At 41.8% G+C, this 21638-nt stretch overlaps 1 protein-coding gene across 1 annotated transcript in view; it reads left to right on the top strand.

Moving 5' to 3' along the window:
• The first annotated feature begins 8031 nt into the window (after positions 1-8031).
• Usf3 (upstream transcription factor family member 3) overlaps positions 8032-21638 on the top strand; it is a 65661-nt gene continuing 52054 nt past the window's right edge. The window contains exon 1 of the mRNA XM_059277174.1: positions 8032-8164. The gene's annotated coding sequence lies outside the window, so the exon portion shown is untranslated. The remainder of the gene's footprint in view (positions 8165-21638) is intronic.

Here is a 21638-nt window from a genome sequence, read left to right as displayed (position 1 = left end):
TTACTGAGTTACCACTTCTTATTGGTGGTTTTGTAATTTAACAGGGTAGTACACTGACTTAGATCATGAAATTTGGTCATGGGGGGGTACCCAGAAGGGATCTGGCAGTGACTGAAATTGTGAAAAGAGGGTGTGGCCCTGGCCTAGGGACACCTAGCACTAGTAATAAGCATTACTCCTTTTTCCTTTGTAGTACCTGGGGTTGAACTGAGTGCCTTGCAATGTTAGGATAAAGACTGGTCTGTAAACAGCACCCCTAGGCTACCCTCACATTTGCTAATTCTGCCCCCACCTATTCAATATCACCTCAACAGACTGATTACAGGTGGTTGTAAAGAGTGTTCAGTGGGTACTAGGAACTGGACCTGAGTTCAAGAATAGCAAATGCTCTTAACTGCTGAGCCATCTCTCCCCATCTTCTGGCTCTTTTTTTCCCCTGAGAAAATTTTACATGATCCCAGATAACACATTTTTCAAGTTTCTACATACCTGGGACTTAAGTGAAGTCTGTGTAACATATTTCTTAATAAATCACAAGACATTTGAAATATATTGGAAAGATAAGCTGTAGGGTACAGTTACAGATACTACTTAAAAGTATAATATGTGGCGGTGAATGTATATACAAAAAAAAACTTGAATCCAGTTTGTAAGTCTATATCTTGAGAAATGGAGTGTTAAACCTAAAGGAAGTTAAATGAAATTATAGCAGACATCTGTTAATATGGAAGTAAAGCCATATCAAGGAAAGTTTTAGGACCCCCAAAAAGTGACCAGTGGTACAAATGAAATAAGGCTCATTTGGGTTGTGGCTTATTTGTAGATTTTGTGAAATAAATGAAGTCCTGTCACAAGATGGCTCAGTAGGTAATGATGCTTGCTGTTGTAAAGCCTGACCTGAGTTCAATCCCTGAGCCCACATATGAACACACATGAATGAATGTTTAAAAAAATATGAAACCAGTTTTACATACTCTAGATTATGAAGTTTAGAAATATTGCCCAACCCATTTTATGAGTAGAGCATTATAATAAGAGTAAGGTCAAGAAAATTATAGATTGTTACCTCATGAATAAAAAGAAAATCCTTTAAAATGAGCAAGTTAGCAATATGTGGAAAAGGATGTGTGATGATGTAGAATTTGTCCCAGGAATTGAAAATCAATTTGTGTAATTCATCATATTCCATCTTAATAGATGAAGGATGAAGGTCTCCTGCCTGGAGCACACCTTGAAGCATGAATCTAATTAGTCTTATCAAAAGCCAGGAGTCAAATATCAGGGTAATAACCTGAAAGAGCAGAGGGCAGTCACCAGTGATTTCTTACCTCTCCGGATCTCCCAACAGAAAGGGCCTAGATGTCTGCCCACCAACTCCAGAGTGCTGGGATTAAAGGCGTGAGCCATGGTCTCTGTGGTTAACTAGTGTCTAGCTTTGCCCTCTGATCTCCAGGCAAACTTTATTTCTCAGAACCCAAAATCTCACACAACAAAACGTAGCCTCTAGTCTTCATCTGTTTCCAATTTTCAGCTTTCATTGGCAAACATTTCACATTTCCTGGCATCTCCAACATCCCTGAGTCTTAGAGTTCACTTTCCTGCCTTCATGCAGTGTCCTTTCAGGACCTTGCAGATTGGAATCTGACCCTGCCACACGTTGCTTATCTGGCCTTCTAGAACTGCCATAGTCCTCTGACAAATCTTTCTTTTCTTCTAAATTCGCCCCACTTAGATGCTTCTGCCAAGTTCTGGCAGCTCAAGATATGGATGATCTTGTCTCACAGTATTGGCCTTTGTGGTGACCCTGAGAAAACTGTAGACAGTGGGTTTTGAGCAGGAACTCCAGTGACTTTCTCAGAGCTTTTTCTTAAGATGAATTTGCACTTTTGTAATGGATCCTTTGCTGGATGAGTTGCACACAGCCTTTTCTTGTTGCCTCAGTGAAGGGTCTGAGGTTTTCTCTTAATGGCACTAATCTCTTAACAATTACAGACTTTGCCTTATTTTCCACTTTCAACTTGCTATTAAGTTTTTATACCTTTTTGTTCCCTCACCATACATTTCAGCAAGAGCAGTGAGCAATACCTGTACCACAGCATGAATTCTGTTTCATTTTAAAATTTCCTCCTTCAACAAATAGCCTGTTGCTTTGAATTGTGCTTCATGAAGTTCTCTGGATATGAGAATGCAAGCAGACTCTCTATATCATGAAAAATCTAAAGTAATCTGGAGAGAGTCCTCGTTCCTCCTCTGAAATCTTGAGTTTGGTGTCCATGGTCATCTGAAGTCCCAGTTAAGCTCTACTTACTGCATTCTAGAGTGCTAGCCCTTAGCTCCAAAATTCCCAATCCTCCAACACAACAAAAAACCTAAGTACCATGTGGTTGTATTTTTCACCACAATATCCCTACTCCATTGCCAGTTTTCTGTATTAAGTTACTCCTGACAGACAACTTAAGGGTTTTTTGTTTTTCCTTGAAATTTGAAGGGCTACAGGCTACAGTCTGTCATGGTGGGGAGGGCACAGCAGCTGGACTGTGAGGCATCTGATCACAATGCCTCTATAGTCAGGATGAAGGGGGTGAATGCTAATGCTCAACCTGCTTTCTCTCATTTCTGCCCATTGGGGACCCTGCCCCATAGGTAGTATCACATTCAGGCTAAGTCCTCTCTTTGGCTAAAATTTTCAGCAGCTCCCTCATAGGTACATCCAGAGTGTGCCATTGACAATGAAAGTTAACTATCGTGACAAAAAAATTTGAATGATATGGGAATTAAAGAGACAACCTGGAAAAGCTATAAAAGCCTTATTGGTGAGATCTTTTTTATATTTAAGATTGGAAAAAGGTAAAGAAAACTGCTCTTAGCACTTATATACTGTTCTATACTGTCATAGCCTGATGATTAAAAGCTTTAAGCATGCAGTTTGGAAAGGAGTAAAAAACAATTTTTATTTGCAAGTGATATGATTAAACAAAATGCTGCTGGTGGGTTTTGGAGAACTTTACTAATTGAGTTCACATAAAGTTGAACTGGTGTCAGTGTCAACATCAACCAACCATTGCTACAGAACTGAGTATATAAACATATCTGCACTTGCATGATCACTTGGCTTTGTCAAGGCCCAGGAAAGAATATTCCTTTCAACAATCATGTAGGAAAAATTATATTTATCAATACTCAAATCTTCATAGTATACAAAAAATAATTTTCAAAGCACGGTAGCTCAGTCCGCTATTCCTAGCTGAGCAGCAGCAACCTGGATAACAGTGAAAACAAGTTATCAGAAGGAATGAAAGACAGTTGTAGAGCTTATGGCAGAACTCCAGGAGTACATAGACCCTGTCTCAAGAACAAGAGTCTGGGAGAGATGGCTCTGGTTAAGAGCACTGGCTGCTCTTCCAAATGACCCAGGTTCAATTCCCAGTACCCACATAGCAGCTCACAACTGTCTGTAACTCCAGTTCAGGGGATCTGACAACTGCACACCAATGCAATAAAGTTAAAGTTTTTTTAATGAATTGTTGCAATGTCCCTTGGACCTAAGGAAAACACTAAAAATATCTAGAAGGTAAAACTCTTTGTGACCTTGTATTAATTAGTAAAAGATCTGTTTATTCAAGTCAGGGTTTCTCTCCCAGCCCTAGCTGTCCTGGAACTCACTTTGTAGACCAGCCTGGCCTCTCCTGGGATTAAAGGACTTTTTTGATATGATACCACAGGTATGATCCAGAAGTAATCTATCTGTAAAATGGACTTAAGTAATAGTATTTTCTGCCCTTAAATTCAGATTCACATATCTGCTTCCCAAGTGCTGGGATTAAAAGTACCAATGCAGTGCCTGGCTGTGCTTTTAATTTAGAAATAAAACCCAACAGGCAGTGGTGGAGCACACCTTTAATCTCAGCACTTGGGAGGCAGAGTCAGGTGGATCTCTGAGTTTGAGACCAATCTGGTCTACAGAGTGAGTTCCAGGACAGCTGGGGCTACACTGAGAAACCCAGTCTCGAACAAAACAACAAACAAACAACAAATCATATGAATCTCTTGTTTTATGATATAAAAATGGCATTCAACCCATGAGGCAACAAACTGAGACTTTGAGGAAAGACTAAAGGCAGGGTGGTGGATTTGCTTTCAGTTAGAAATTCACATGCATAGGGGTGTGTGTGTGTGTGTGTCCATCCATGTTCAACATAAGACTTAAACCTGGCCAAACAAGTATTTCATGAGTAAATTCAGAGAGAGCTTGAAGGGCTTCTGGAACAGTAAAGCTTTATATTGACATTCTAAGAATGGATTTCTAAATGAAAAGACTTCTGTTTCAGTCTGTTTTTGCATCAAGGACTAACAGGCTAAGATTCAGATCTCAGCTCTTGATTTCTGAAGAATAGACACAGCAATGGCATAATTAGACTGATAGATTCATAATAAATCAAGAAAAGATGGACTACAATGACCTGGGGAAACACCTACTGAGTTGGCATCTCTATTGTGACTTGTTTTAGCATGGCCACCTAGTTGTTGAGGCAATAGTTGCTTTCTTGGACCCTGACTTTCTTCATAAGTGTGATGATGACAAGAGCTGTATTGCAGGGTGGTTATGTGGACGAAACAGGTTAGTAAACGTAAGCCATTCTTATAAATGCAAACACAAGCTGCACAATTGTTGAAAACAGTACAACGTATAAAGAACTTTTATAAGTCAGTGAGATGCTTCCAGAGATTATAGTGTCTGAAAAGAAACCCACTGTAATAAAACAATATGATTTGGGAACATATATGCTCAGCACCACTAATTGTTTGAAAAAGTAGTGCACACCTGTAATACTCGTAAATCCAGCACCAGGGAGGCTAAGGTCGGAAGTTGACCAGTTTAATGATGTCCTGAACTATCTAGTGAGACTGTCTCAAAAACTAAGGAATAGCTCGGTGTCAGTGATGGTGTGGACTATCTGGACCCTTCATATACTGCTGTTGGGAATGCAAAATAAAAATTCCAACCTCTAGAAAAACTGGGATATTTCTTCTAGAAACATGGAAATACTTGTACTACTCCTATTCAGAAAGCAAAAGTTGGCCCTCTAAATCAAGACAAAGCCTAACTCTCAAAGTTACAAAAGCAAGTTTGATGAGTGTGTGATTGCAGGCAAAAGCCATGCAGTGTGAACTTTGTGGGGCATTTACCCACCAACCCCACAGTTCCCCAGAGTTTTCTTGAGTGTGAGCAGCAGGAAATATTAGAAGGATTTATTGCGGAGAATCTTGCGGAGATAAACAGATAGAAAATAAAGGATAGCCTCCAGAGGGCCTGGAACCTTTTCCAAAGGGCCCTGACTGTCTCTGCCCCAGGGTATTTATAGAGACGCGAAGGGGGTGGAGCAAAAGACCTCCCTCCCAGCACAGCCAAGTGCAGACCATCTCAGACACCTGCACTCAGGCCCGTGGTCCTAATCATCCTCTCAATGCAGACCTGCTGGGTAAAGCCACGAGAAACCTGAAAACGGGCTCCCACAGAACTTGGCCATGCAATTCTGTGCAGCAACTGGACTATCATCACACATGCATGGCCGCAGGTCAAGACTCCGTAGTCCTGGTTGAACAGAGGATGTGGGCAGGTGGAAAAGAGGGGTGCACTGGAAAGAGATACATTCGTTTCAATGATTGCAGGTCAGAGCAAGGAGGGAGTAGGTGGAGCTGAGCCTTCTGAGCAGCTGAGCTTTTGACCAGAGCTGCTGCTGAAGCCCATTTCATGAAATGAATCTGAGGATGCAAACAAGTGATTATATACCATGCAAATCTTTCTGTACCACTCAAATAAGTGGGTGAAAGAGTCAGTCTGAAGGACTTGACCTGTAAACACACCAGTTTCAATTACACGTACTGTATGTTATTACCAATCTAGACACTAAGCACATACCAGCTACCCTTACGTGGTATCATCTCAATCTCTCATGCTAAATAATGTTGAATAAAGCTAATCAAAAAAAGACCTCTAGTTGAGATTTGGACTTTATTTTTTTTTACATTTTATTTATATGTGTATATATGTGTTTGTGCACACATGCATGCATAGTCCATGTTTGGAGGTTAGAGAACAACTTGAAGTCTGTTCTCTCTTCCACCGTGTAGGTTCTGGAGATCAAACTCAGGCCATTAGGCCTGTTGTTGACAGGTGGCGTCTTGACTCTGAGCCACCTCGCCATCTCACCAGTTTAGGATGGGCTTCAATTAGGAAATGAAGATTAAAAGTTAATATTCTGACCTTCAACAGTCAGAAATAATTTACTTTCTATTTTAAAGTCATGTCTGAATGGTATTAATAGTTCAAACAACTCTTAAATTCTGTTTTCTTAATCATCAAAACTTTCTTTTGCATCTGGATGTAGTGGTGCACCCTTTTAATTCCAGCAGTCATATTCAAGATGCAGAGGCAACTGGATCTCTGTGAGTTCAAAGACAGCCAAGTCTACACAGTGGGATCCTGTCTCAACAAAACACAACATGTTTTATTTTAACTTAGAATTAAATGTATTATAGTTCAGGAAGTTATATGTACCCTGGATTTGATATTTGTTACCCATAAAACCTTACATTTTTACTCAGATGGAAATCGTGTAGCTGGACATATATTAGCATTATAGTTTCATGGATGAGTTATTAGTATTACTATTACGACTCTGAGTCATAAGATCTCTGCTGCTTGGACTTACTTGGGAATGACAAATCCATTCAAAGGCTAATTAAAACTCACTGCCCTGGCCCAGATGGGACAAGGAAGTGAAAAAAAAATTCAGATTGCTTATTAACACCAGTTTTGAAGCAACGTTAAAGATTCATTTCATCACAGATTTTCAAAATGCGTAGTAAAGACAAAACGGACTTATCTTTTTCTCAACGCAAGGTCTGCTTCCATTATATATTTGCTATAGATGTGACTATATCTGGTTGTGAAGAGCTCATAAATCTTTCACCACCACTAGGTGAAGGACCCGACACCTGTCTCAGGGAGACAGGCTTGTGAAATGAAACAAACCTAGAAAAAAGGTAATTGGGACTACAGTTCGAGAGCTCCAAAGGCACCTTAGAGGACTCTGAGGTCTCCGGTCCTAGATACAAGTGTCTAGTAACTTAAGTTTAGGATTCCAATCCCCATCCCCCAAAGTCACACATTCCCTCCCTTAGCTGGGGGCTCCGGGGCATTTCTGAAAATGGCCTTCATGCTTTCTGGCAAATAAAGGATTTCAGGAGTCAACAGTTTACGAATTCCAGCAGCCTTGGGTCTACAAAGATCTTGCACTGGAAGGGAAGTCCGGACAGAGCTGAATTCTCCTCCACCGTTTCCCGCCTTCTGATCCTCAGGCTAAAGGAACCTGACTATCTCCGAAAGCCTCTGGTGCCCTCCTCCTCTTCACTTTTTCCACTTCTGAGCTTGCATTGAAATATGCCAGAAGCACAGTATAGAACAGGATGCAAGAAGTTTCTTAAAACATCCTTTCTAGCTTCTCAAAGCGTCCCCTTTAAGGAACCAGGCTTACCTCTTTCTCATACACCTACTGGCTTTCCTTTCTGCCCGTCATTCTACCTTTAAGAATATTTCCTGTTCTTTCAACCCAACTTGCACACCTCCGCCCCCCGGCCGTGTTCATTGGGCCGCCTGAGGCCTGTCCCCTCCTAGCTTTGCCCCTCCACCTCCTCCCGCCCCCTAGCCTAGCGCAGAGGCATCCCGGCTACTGATTGGCTACGACGGCAGCCTCCCCAGCACCGGATTGGCAGGCCGGTCGGCCGGGGGCGGGCTCGCGGCGCACCCAGGCTAGGCTGTGCGCGTGCGGAGCGGCGACCGCGGGAGGGGCGGGCGGGCGGGAGGGGCGGGGGGAGGGGGGCTGGGAAAGTTGAGGCCGTGCTGCCGCCGGGTCTCCGGCCTCGAGGGCTCGGGCTCGCTGCGGCGGCGGCGGCGGCGGCGGCGGCGGTGGCCGCGAGGAGAGGCGCCGGGGGCGGGGGGAGAGGAGGGCCCGGGCCCGCGCTCCCCCAGCCCCGCAGAAGCAGGCGGCGGCTGCCGACCCAGAGGCTCGCCTGGCCGGCCAGACACCGCTGCCTTCCGCTCCTGGGATCATGACCCAGGCGGGGGTCGCCGCCACCGCGGCCCGGAGCGCGTCGCCGGCGGGTGAGTGGCCGCGGGAGGGGGCGCTGACAGCCTGGGCCGCGGCTGCGGGGGCGGCTCCGGGGGGCGGCCCCGGGCTCAGCTCCACCCACCCCCTCCAAAGCAGCGCGAGGTGAGGGCTAGCTCGACTCTGTGTCCCTCGTTCCTGGGGACCCCCGAGCGCCCACCTGTCCCCGGGCGAGCGCCCTCTTCACCCTGGCCTGCCCGCACCCTCGGTGCCAGGCCCGCGGGGGCTCGCCCTGCTCCGGTGCGCGCGGGCGGACAGAGGCCCCATGCCGTCCTGGGTGCATAAAGAACTGGGCAGCGAAGTCCTCACCGGGCGGCCTTTGCCTGCCTCCTTCACCTTTTGCCATCTCTTCCATCTCTTTCCTTGTCTTCTGACTTTCCTTCTGACCCACTCGTCAAACTCGTACTGCTGGCTTTTATAACTTTCACCCCTGTGTCGGAGAGTTAGGCTGGCGTTTTCTTTTTAGAAGCCCATCTTTTTGCTTCTGAACAGCACTGTTCCAAGCGAATGACTAGCTCGTCTGATTTCGTATTTCCTGAACAAGCATGGGGTTTCTGGGCTCTTGCTGAGGTTGGGCATTTTGACTGTTGAGTTCTCTTCTCTCTGAGGGGGTCTTTTTGCTTTTATTGACCTCGTCTGCAGATAAGAGATCACATGAAACTAACTGCCAAAGCCTCACTAATGTTCGAATAACATTTTACCACTAAGTAGAGCGAAGAAACATTCAGGACAGTTCTGGCTAACTTTATAGGTAGCAATGGACAGATTTCTTAAGCAGACTTCGTGGTAGGTGTACCCTGCAGCATCTTATCCCCATGGCCAGCCAGACTTGGTTTTTGCCATCTCAACAGTCACCTTAGTGACGTTTTCCTTTTCCCCAGGATTCTCGGTTTGCTGTGTAGGTACTGTGTTGCCATTTGTTTGGGAAGTACACTGAAAGTATATGTTGCAAAATAAGTCAGATACATTGTAATCATTCCACTTTCTGAAACCAAGAGTTATAAATGAAAGCTGTGTCAAGCATGTCACACCAAAGGCCCGCCAGCCACATGTGACCCGGAACAACCATGAATGTGGTCCAACACAAAACTGGAAACTTATTCAATACCTTAGTTTTTTTTTTTCTTAATCTGATTGTGTGGCTCTTGAGGGTGCACCGTATAAATGATAAGGTTGTGTCACAATATCAAAAGGTTGGGTACCTACTTAGATTCTCCGTGTATTTAAAAGTAGTTTTGTGAAGTTTGGGCATGGGTGAAACTTAGGACATTTCCTGATACAAAAGCATTTCCTTGCAGTATAGTAAAGGCCACTTAGAATAGTTATTTTGTAGCTTTGTCTATGGAACATCACAAAAGTGAAAAAAAAAATCAGATTTTACAGTAAGCTGGGTGTGCAGGAAACACTCAGAAAACACTGTTTAACTCACGTTGGAAGAGAAGCTTCCACAGGTAGCAGGCACAGAACCACTGCCTTTAAACCCAGGTCTCAATGTTATCTCACATCGTTCCTTCCTGTGGTCAAGCTCAGTGGTTCCTAAACTGGACTGTTTGTTGTAATCACCCTGTTTCACTTCCCAGACATAACCTTTGATCTGGAGGGAGGTAGGCTGTGGGTATAGCTCTTAAAGCTCTCCAGGCAATTCTGCTCAGCAGCCAGGGCTGAAAATTACCTTAAGCTTGGTACAATGTCCAGACTGTTCCGCTTCTATTCCAGGGTTTTCCGTGGCAAGCGTTCAGTGTGTATTCAACTTTTGCCCTAAAGCCTTCCGTTTGAACCTTTGGACCCCCTCACTCCCACAGCTAATGCAATTTAGATCCCTGCTGTTGCTAACATGGGTGTTTCTCAAGATATGGATCCCTACTCCTTGTAATTCCCCTCCCTATCAACAATATATAGGGTAGGGTCTAAGTAATTATGTGGCAGGCCCCTTAAATATGTAATCTTTGGTATGTACATGCACATACACCTTGAGCATATGTGTGTGTTGATATAGGATCTCTTTTTGCTCCTAGGCCAACCTTGAATTTGCAACAGCTTTTGTGCCTTTATCTCCCAAGTGTTGGGATTACAGGTGTGTGCCCCCATGCTCTGCACCAACAGAAGTTTTAGTTTTTCATTACATTTATTGAGAAAGAGAGGGGGAAGAGAGGGAGGGAAAAATCAGAGGAGAAGGAGGCTTGCATTTGACACTGTGTGTGTGTGTGTGTGTGTGTGTGTGTGTGTGTGTGTGTGTCAGTGTCAGAGGATAACCCGAGAGTTACTTCTCTTTTCTGCTGTGTGGGGTAGGTTTGGCAGCAAGTACTCGCTAAACCATTTTACCAAGCCAACAACAAATTTTGTTTAGTTTATCGATACAGGGTTTCTCTTTATAGCTCTGGCTGTCCTGGAACTGGCTCTATAGACCAGGTTGGCCTTGAACTCAGAAATCTGCCTGCCTCTGCCTCCCCAGTGCTGGGACTAAAAGTGTGTGCCAACCTCTCTAACAACAAAAATTTAAAAATTTTAATTATACTTTTAAGAGGGTTTCTTAGGCGAGATTACCCTAATTTTTGTTTATTTATTTCAACATTGTTTTGTTTGGTTTGGTTTGGTTGACTTGTTTTTTTTTTCAAGACAGGGTTTCACTGTGTAGCCCTGGCTGTCTGGAATTCTCTCTGTAGACCAGGCTGGCTTCAAACTCACAGAAATCAGCCTGGCTCTGCCTTCCAAGTGCTGGGATGAAAGGTGTGTACCACCACCACTCAGCTATTTTAATGTTTTTTAATTGAAACAGAATTTTATCACTTTCTCCTCTCCTTCTCTCCTCAGCCCTTCCCAGCTTTCCTCCCTCAACCTCCTCTCATGTTCCCTCTACTCTCAAGTTGATAGATAGCCTCTCTTCCTTTGATTATTATTGCTTGTCTAGGGATGGGCACGTGGTGATCTTTTCTCCCTTCCACATTAGCGTGCCCACCGCTGCTGCCATTGTTCCTGACTTGTTTACGCAGCCATTTCTAGGAGAAACCATTTCACAGCAGACTTCCTGGTTTGCTGGGTCTTACAGTCTTTCCCATGATGTTTATGGAACCAGGGATTCAGGAGCTGTGATGTAGATGTATGCACTCGGGCCTGGCCCCCCTCAGTCTGTTGTTCTCCACGTGGTGTCCAGTGTTGGTCTCCATTGCTGTAAAGAGACACGTCTTGGATGACGGGTGTAGCTACACCTATCTAGGAAAGGTGACTCCCACACCTTGGCTTGTTTTTATGACAAGCTCTCTTTGAACTTGCATGCTACATGTTGTGTAAAGTCTCCCCTTGTACTGATAGTATGGGTTTATTTAACATATAGACTTGTTTCTTTCTTTTACAATTCAGTGGCAAGGGGTGTTTTGTTTCTGTGATTTAGAACACCCTGGGACTCATTACAGCCATGGTTTGGGGTTTGATTCTTGCTGCTTCTTAGCAGTGCCCTCCACTGCTTTCAGTGAAGGTTACTGTGGGCATGTATGGATGCAAAGGTTTGTTGTTGGTGGTGGTGGTCGTGGGTTTTTGTTTGTTTGTTTGTTTTTGTTTTAAAGATTTATTTATTTAGTATACAGCATGTATGACTGTTGGCCAGAAGAGGGCACCAGATCTCATTACAGATGGTTGTGAGCCACTATGTGGTTGCTGGGAATTGAACTTAGGACCTCTGGAAGAGCACTCAGTGCTCTTAACCTCTGAGCCATCTCTCTAGGCCCCTTGTTTTGTTTTTTTAAGATAGTATCTCACTAAGTAGCTTTGGCTATCCCAGAGCTCCCTAAGTAGACCAAGCTGGTCTCAAGTTTTTGAGAGCCACCTGCCTCTGCCTCCAAGTGCTAGGATTATGGTTGTGTTCCACCATGTCCTGCTTTCAGGTTTTTTCCTTGTATTTACCTGATTTTTTTTTCCCAGCAAATTGATTATTTTCTTTTTCATGGTCCCCAGACCACTTGCATTTATGTCTATGTTAGGACTTAATCAGATTGCCACAGTTATATGTTGATATGACTGCTAGCCTTCAGGGTCTCTATGTTCAATGGCATAATCCTCATTGTATTCCTTAGATGCAATATGGCAGGCTAGAACATTCCAACGATAGGAACAGTGTACTCTAGTACTGAATTTGTCATTAACAGACACTAAAAAAAAAAAAAATTGTGTGTTAAATGTGACTGCTGTATTTATTATATACACAGGTTATTATACATCTTTAATAAAAGTTGATTTGATGCCATGCAGTGGTAGCGCACACCTTTAATCCCAGCATTCTGGAGGTAGAGGCAGGCAGATCTCTGGAAGTTTGAGTCCAGCCTGGTCTACAGAGCTAGTTCTAGGACAGCCAGGGCTACACAGAGAGACCCTGTCTTGGGGGAAGGGGGGGAGGGAAGGTTGATTTGACATTAATTGACTTTGCTGCTACATAATGTCTTAACTTCAGTTATGGAATTTTCATTGTAATAACCCCTTAAATGTGTAGTCTTCCATATGTACATACACCTTGAGCATTTTTCTCTGAGCTTGTTATCCATAAAATATGTGTGAAACTCTTGCTAAGAGGAAAACTGTTAACTGTTCAATTGGGTAATTTTTCTTTTTCTCATTAAAATTTCCATGTGGGTACAATTGTGCTATTTAAGAAGGCCAGATCTTTTAATTAGATCAGTAGGGCATGATAAGTTGCTCCTATTAATGTGCTAATACTGTGTTTTTAATTCAGTTCATCAAGTATTTATTGAGTACTTACATTTGCCCAACACCATAGGTGCTAAAGAGAATACTGAAATAGTAAATAGTGAGCTCAGCTTATAAGAAAATTTGGAGAGGACTGGGGAACATCAGATAATTAAGGGATTCATTGCAGCATTTGTTGGATGCCAAATTAACCTGTGATATAATAATAATAATAATAATAACAACAACAACAGCAACAACCTAGGAAAGACTCATCATTCTCTTTTGCCTGTTGTGTGGCTGATTGAGGAGCCCCAGACATCTTTACCTCCCAATTAATGAAGCCATCCTTGGATCACATGGTGAAAGAATTCTCACATTAGCTGCTGTAGTTTCTTAAAGTGCAGAGGCCACAGAGACGAAGAGAGAAGACCAAAAGATGGGGTGACTGGAAACGGGGCTACTTCTTCTGCACTAACACGCAGGACCAATTTCTGTCTAGTTATTAGCAACAGAATTTGACCCGGGGTAATGTAAGCAGAGAATTATTGCTGTGTGCTGGGTAAGCTCACGGAACCAAAAGAATGTAACCATGAAGCCTTGGGAAGGTTAGGAAGTACTCGTCCATGGGGCTAAGTCAGCCCCAGCCAGCTTTTCTTCTTGTGCGGGGAGTTTTACTGTTAGCCGGGTGCCACACCTCTGATGTCAGCCCACGTTTGAAGTCCTGTTTGAGTTCAAGAGTGGGGTGGAGGAGCTCTTCAAAGGAGACACAGGATATTGCCGCCAGACAGCCCGAGCTGCAGGTATTTTCTACAGATGGGCTGTATTTGGCAGTGTGAAGCCTTCAGTGAGCTTGGTGTAAGCAGTTTGGGGAATGAAAGTCGGTACTAGCTGAAGAGTAAATGGAAACTAAGGGAGAGGAGAGCAAGTGTAAGGTAGTTGTTCACGAAGCCTAGTGGTCAGAGAAACGAAGAATATTAGGCCCAGAAAAGAAATCATTGAAGCCTTTCAAGTGGAGAAAAATGAATAAGGACATATTTCAATGGAAAAGCACCAGTAGGGTAGGGGAGAGTAAACTATCAAAGAGAGAAAAGAGACATGATGTAATAGTGAGAGTGGTGGAGTCCAGAGTACAGGAAGAGGGCTGGTGTTAGCTAGAACCACTAGGAAGCTCTGCAGGGAGGACAGGCTTGCCTTGGGTTTTGAAGGATTAGTAGGAGTTGAACAAGCCATGAAAGGTACAAAGGTCATTTCGGTGAGAGAATAGCATGAACTTAGGAGAAAATAAGCTTACTGATAAGGAGAACAGGAAGAGCGAATCTGAGTTGGTTAGGATGGAGAGTAAATGGCGTGATCGGCTACTTACCAATGCTCCTCTGTGTTGTGCCAGGTGGATGTGGGTGGGTGAGTCTGAAAGCCAGGACCCATAGTTTAGATGTGATGCAATAGTTGTTAGGCAAGAGTACAGTTGTACTCTTTGTAGAATTTGTTCCAGGATCCCTCCATGGGTACAGAAATTTAAGAATCCTTTAGGAGGCTAGAGAGATGGCTCAGTGGTTAAGAATACACACTGTTCTTTCGGGAGACTCAAGTTTGGTTCCCAGCAGCACTTGTAACTCCATCTATAGGAAATCTGACACCTCAGGCCCTCCGAAGCACTGGCACTCAGGTATACATATCCTGCCCCACACATACACATGCTTAAAGGAATTAAATAGATCTTCAGAAGTCTCATGCACAATGGCATATTGTTTTCATGTTTGTATAACCTATGCACATCCTCCTATATGCTTTAAATTGTTGTAGATTATTTGTAATACTTTATGCAAATTAAATGCTATAAAAATTCAGCCATACACTGTGAAGATGGGCGACAGTCTGAGGAATGTGGGAAGGTAATTTCATTATTTTGTGGACATTATATAGTGTAATCTTATAAGACTAGCGGTATAGAGCCTGTTACATGTGTAAATCTGATGCTGCAATCTGTTCTTCCAGGCTACAAACCTATCTACCACATTATTGTCATGAATATTATAGACAATCATAACATGGTGGTGTTACTTAAATTCAAATGGGTCTTAATAATAAAAACCCAGAGTCAGATATAGGGGTAAATGCTAAAAGATCGGAGAGGTGGAGCAGCCAGCCACTAGTTCTTACCTTTACGAAATCCTCAGCCGAAAAGAGAGCAAGCGCCTCTCTCCACCCCACTGTATCATCTCTCCTTTCTGCCCAGCCATATAACTTCCTGCCTGTCTGAACAAACCTCCAGACCTCTATGGTTAACTAATGGCTAGCTCCTCCTTCTGATTTTTAGGCAAGCTTTATTTGTTAGAGCACAAATAAAATATCACCACATTTCCCATTTTTTGGTCTAAAATTTAAAAAAAGGTTATAACTAATATAAGAAAACTATATACAATAAGTACAACAACTATATACAATATATACAGGCAATAAATATATCAACAATGTCTAGTCCGTTTGCATTTGACAAATTCTGAGAAAATACTCAATTATCTATCCTATCTTGAAATCCAAAGAATTATACCTAATTCACCTTCTATCCTAATTTACATTATCAAAATTATCTTTTAATGTCTTTCAACCCTATACACTTTACACCTCTTTAGTGAGTTTCTTTTCTGAATCTTTTAACAAGGAAAACTATAATTGTAACTATCTAATCTTCAACTCCATCAGAGACTCAAGAAGGAAATATTAATTGAGTAAGCAGGAAGTACAAGCAAGTGACTCCCCCCCCCCAAAAAAAAAGTGAGAAATGACCGAAATAGCTGGCTGCCTGGACAGTCACCCAAGGTTCCTCTGCAACATTGGGGTATCCATCTTCAGCCTACAGGCCTAGCATATTTGACAGACTTTTCTGTGAAGCAGGATTTTCTGAAGGGCTGTCTAGCCTTGTCTTGGCAAGGATCGGCAGTTCTTTCTTTTGTGTCTTGCTTGTCCCATTTGGACAGCATACTGTCAGCAGTCAAGGCAAGGGTACTTTCTTGCCTAGTGGCTAACTTTTGCCACAAAGAAAGTAAATTCCATAAGGAGTTTTGTCAATGCCCATCATCTTCTCTAAAGTAGATTGGTGCTGCCAGGAGCAGACATGCCTCATTGTCATAAAAAATAAAAAGAACCTATGTTATTAAAACATCTTAAATGCCATATTCTGTAGATCTCTGAAGTGTTTGAAGACAACCTGCCTATCTAAAATATATCTCTGTTTGACTTTGATAACATATTTAACATGGCAAGTTTGATTGTAATGGGTAACTAATTACTAACCTGCATTTCTTTATATCCTAAATAGTTTGTAATAATAACTTTCAAGAACTAGCAGTTTGCATTACCTTGTTAAATAAGTTGTATAGGTACAATACCTTGAACAAGAGTAGAACAATGCATACACAGTATGTTCTAACAAAAACCCCTCAAATTTGTATCAATATACAAAATATTTCAGCTGGGCGGTTGTGGCACATGCCTTTAATCCCAGCACTTGGGAGGCAGAAGCAGGCAGATCTCTGTGAGTTTGAGGCCAGCCTGGGCTGCAGAGTGAGTTCCAGGAAAGGTGCAAAGCTGCACAGAGAAACCCTGCCTCAAAAAAACAAAACAAAACAAAAAAACAAAAAACAAATATACAAAATATTTCAAACAGGAGTAGGAACATATGTACAATATGACAAATATAGTTTTGTATTTGTATCAATATACAAATTATCTTAAACAGTAATAGAAAAATAATTTTACATTTATATCAATATACAAGAATCCCTACCAATGCAAATTATCTAAAGCTGATAGTTACTGATTTAGTTTACAAGTAGATATAATAATCTAACTTATTATCCTATCCTATCTATTCCCTTTTTTCTTTTCCAAAGATTACTGAGTCTAAACTTTATTGTTCTACCCACAACCCTATTACAACTTATAACCAACCCTTAACAGATGACAATTGCCCATAACCTTGAGAAAACAAAACCTGTTGGGAGAGGCTTCGTCGTTTTCTTAAAATTGTTTCCTGCTGTCAAAGGGGTGACAATATCTCTGTGGGATCCTGTAAGAAAACTAAAATAATGGTTAAGTCTCATAAGGACTAGCTGTAACATTTGTAGCCAGTCTCAGAGTAGTGGTTAAAGCTTATCTGAAGTTCTGGCTAGACGTGTAAGATGATGGACTATTTTAGTTAACTACCTTAAAACTGTCCTGAGCAGTTGGTAGTCCAGAGCCGGTCTTTAAATGGTGTTATCAGCTCAATGGCGTCATTATGAACCAGGAAGAATCATTGTTATGGGGCCCCATCTTCCTTCTGGAGACATAAAAAATAGGATGTTAGGAAAATTTATTGTTCACTGTGGAAAATGTAAACATTAATATGAAAATGGAAAATTTAAATTTAGGATAGTGCTATATATATATATATATATATATATATATATATATATATATATATATATATAAAGAAAGGTTCCAAAGAGTCAAGAATAAGTATGGGGAGAAATAGAATTTTGAGAACAATAATCCCTAGATTTTTGCTTTTCTTCTGTCCCACACCAGATGGCTCTTCTGATAAGAGACAGAAACTCTTAATATTTTCTTTCAACAACATGCTTGAATTTAGAAAAGGGGAAAGCCATGCACCAACTCCAAAGCCAGCCTTAATTTTTAGTTGAGTCAGCACTACAACTTTCTGAGAAGTAAAGATATATAGATGTTTAGGTGGTGAGGTTTTACCCTGCAGAGAATATTGGTACCAATAGGTCCAATTTTTCTTGTAAATTTTTTCTGGATAGCCTTCCCTTCTGCTTTAGACATCTAGATGTCTAACCAAGGTCTTTTGACTTCTTGAAGATGAATATTTTATTATCCTATAAAGACAAAAAACAAAACCCTGCCTCAACCCATGTTTGGTGAGTTTTCCTTACAGCTTGTAGAATTGTTGCATTGGTGGATGAGCTATCACTTCTCCTTATCAAGAGGTTGTGCCTGTTTGAATCAAATTTTTATTAATTTTGATGATATCCCCTAGCTTTTCTTCTCCTGTGGAAATAAAAGCAAAACTCCTTCCCCAACGTAGAACATACCCTGGTTTCCATTCTGATGTCAACACATCTTTGAAGTGCACAGGCTGGTTTAGCTCAGTAGTTTTTTTCTATAGTCCAATGACTCTCCGCAGCTGTTGTTCCTTTCTCATTAGCGTTAAGAAAATTCAAGGATAATAAGGCATTATGCAATCTATTTTTGGAGGTTTTGGTTCCCCCTCTCTGTTTATTATGTATTTCTTTTAAGGTGTTATTAGATCTTTCAACAACCACTTGTCCTGTAAGATTGTGTGGTATGCCTATAATATGCTTTATATTATAATATGCAAAAAAGTTTCATTTTGCTGGAGACATATGCTGGAGCATTATCAGTCTTAATTTGTACAGGTATACCTATGATGGCCATAGCTTCTAGCAAATGTGTGATTAGTGAATCAACCTTTTCAGAACTCAAAGCAGTTGCCCATTGAAATCCTGACTATGTATCAATGGTATTTTAATTTTCCAAATTCTATAAAATCGAACACATCCATCTGCCAGATTTCATTCCTTTGAGTACCATTTGGGTTATTTCCTGCAGGTAGTGGAGTTTGGTTGTATAAAGAACAAGTAGGACATATGCAAACATAGAAAAGATACAGTAAAAAAAAATACTATAAAAGACAAAGAAAAAGGTAGCAGAAATCTTCAACTCCATTACAGTGTTAGGGGACCACTATTGAATATGTGGGCAGTGAGTAACTAAACATCATTATGCAGTGCATCGCTATATCTATTAATACTGTATGTCTTTTGAAGTTTTATTTTGTGGACAGGATCTTACTATGTAGCCCAGGCTATCCTCACACTTTTTATGCTCCTGCCTTAGTGTCCCAAGTGTTGAGATTACACATGTTACCACACAGGTCAATCCTGTATTGTACTTTAGAAAATAATAGCAAGGGGAAAAATCAATTCATATATATATTCAGTATAGCTAAAATTTTCTCCCAATATTTTTGGTTCAAGAATTATTGGACTCATGGATATGGAACTCTGTATACAGATGGCTGATGCTACTGTAAATTCTGGAGCATGAGGAACATGATGGAGTTTGGTGAATTAGAAGGAAAGATCAGTGGAATATTGGGGTGGATATAAAACCCATGAAGAGGAGGAAGAGGATTAAGAGCCAGACATGGTTTTAAAAAAAGGGTCTAAACTAACATGGCAATGAACAGGAAAAAGTAAATGCTTGGTAAGGAGATCTGAGTTTATTTGTTTTGAGATTAGAGCCAGCTAATTGATAAAATGGAGGCTTTGACTGAAGTAAATCTCTTACAAGGTAAAGCAGTATGTTCCAAATAGGCTTCTTCATTTGTTTTGAATGAATGTTCTAATGAGACCTTGCCTGTCCACAGATGTAGAGCAAGAGGAAAGTTGAAAGGATCTCTCTCTCTCTCTAATATAGTAGTTTTTAGCCAGAAAAAAAAAGTCAGAAACCTCTTATGGAAGAAAACAAACATAAAAGAGAGTAATGAAAACGGGAACTCAAATGAGAAAGAGGCAAGGATTTCTACTAGGAAAAAAAGACATCTAAGTCAGAAAAGAGTAAGACAACACAAAGGATGGAATTTCAAGAAGATCTGACTTGATGAAATTAGTCCATGGCCTCCCAGGAAGTATTCCTATTGGCTTGAGCAATCCAGAAAGTAAAGAGTCATGAGCCAGGAAGGATTGGCCAGTGAAGGAGAGGGGAAGTTTTGTGGCGTGAAATGAAGTGGAAGACTACACAGAAAAAGCAAACTTGTTGAATGTGATGAAAATCTTTACATTTTAGAAGCAAAAGGCCAAATATGGAGGAAGCAATAAATTGCTGCTGAGGGAAGAGCTGAGAACTGAGAACTAGCTCTGGAGCATTACAGAGGGCTGAAAGATATACAGACATGGGAAGTGTCCGGTGCAGGGACTCACAGCGGCTCACATCTGCCTTCTCATGGGGCGTGGGAGAGAAAGAGGTAAGGAGGGAGCTAACTTACTGAGCTCCTCCTTGAAATAGGTGCTTTGCTGGGCCAGCTAACTGTACCATGTACGGTCACTATAGTCTTCTGGGGGTTGCTGAGACTCTCCTGACTTCAAGCATAAGGATGCTGAAAGTGATGAGTGCTTCCTTTAAAACCAAACCGGCAAATGTCAGACCTGAGATTAGATGCTGAGTCTGACATCAAAGACTGTTTTCATCGTGGCACATGATCACTGTAGGGATCACTCACTGATGTGGGTGGAGGATACATCGAGGATACATGATAGCAACTGTATTAGTGAATAGAGTGATTATGGCTCAGAACTCTTTTAGGAGTTGCTTTTTTCTCTATGTATTCTTGTATGCACACACGTGAGCACCCGTGTATACGCATCCGCAGGCCCAAGAATGACAAGGGGTGTTATCCTCAGCTGTGCTCCACTGTTTGTTTTGAACCTGGAGATCTTGTGGTTGCTCTCTCTCTCTCTAGTGCTGAGGGCACATGCGCTCTGCTTTCATGTGGGTGCCAGAGACCAGAACTCAGGTCCTCATGCTTGCCTGGCAAGCACCTGATGTGCTTTCTCCCCAGCCATTTGTTTGCTTGTTTTTTAAATTACATGTATCTTTTGTGTACGTGAAGGTAATGCCTATGAAGGCCAGAAGAAGTGTTGAATTCCCTGGAGCTAGAGTTACAGGCAGTTGTGAGCTGGGAACTGTACTTAAGTCTAACCCTTAGCCATCTCTCCAGTTTCTGTTGTTTCTTTTGATGAGGTCTCCCATTATTGTCTAGGCTGACTTTGAACTCTCGGGCCCATGATATTCTCCCCTTCAGCTTCCTGAATAGCTGTGTAAAACCTTTTTCTACATTTATTTATTTATTCTGTGTATGTTTATATGTGCAAACCATGGTGATCATATGCGAGGTCAGAGGACAACCTGCAGAAATCAATGCTCTCCTGTCATGTGTGTTCCAGGGATTGAACTCAGATCATCAGCCTTGGCGGCAAGCTCCTTCACCCACAGAGTCAGCCTTCCATTCAACAAATACTATTGAGTGCCCACTATATGTTTAGGCTGTCAGTGAAGCAGAACACATCCAGATGCATACTTCAAGGACACTGTAGCTCCTTAGCTGGTCTCTGGATGTGGATCTTGTGATCTTGATGATTATTCTGGCCTTGGAGTCATTGCTCAAGGAGTGATGATAGACTAAGATTGTTGAACACGACTTCATAATTGGGTTCTCTCCTTTGTACAAATGCACTCCCAGGCACTCACTAACACCAGGAAAACTTGACTAGAAGGAAACTGTGTTAAGGGAGCAGCATGCGATCATGGAGTTAGATTTGAATTAGTTGGAGTCAGGTACACCCCAGAGGATGCTTATCAATATTCACAAGATTGTTATATTTGTATAGATTTAGCTATATTCAACAAATAGTTGAGTAACACACCACATATCATTTGGGGCCCGTAAGATGCAAAGAAGTTGTCCCTGTTCTAAAGGCCCTTGGGCATGTATGACACCAGTTGATCCTTAAAAGAACCATGGGAGCTAGCTACTCCAGAGTTACCTTACAGTCAGTTGAACAAACCTGAAAACAGCTGGAGACATTGAGAACCAAGTTCACATCAAAGACAGACATTGCAAATTAGCAGGGGAGGAAGACAGCACTGAGCCCTGCAATGCTGGGTAAGAATTAATGATATAGGTGGATTCTTGTTTGTCTTAATATA

The sequence above is a fragment of the Peromyscus eremicus genome, chromosome 12 (assembly GCF_949786415.1).
Source record: "Peromyscus eremicus chromosome 12, PerEre_H2_v1, whole genome shotgun sequence".
Taxonomy (NCBI): domain Eukaryota; kingdom Metazoa; phylum Chordata; class Mammalia; order Rodentia; family Cricetidae; genus Peromyscus; species Peromyscus eremicus.
Note: the sequence above shows the minus strand (reverse complement) of the source record. Positions and strands in the feature narration are given on the sequence as shown.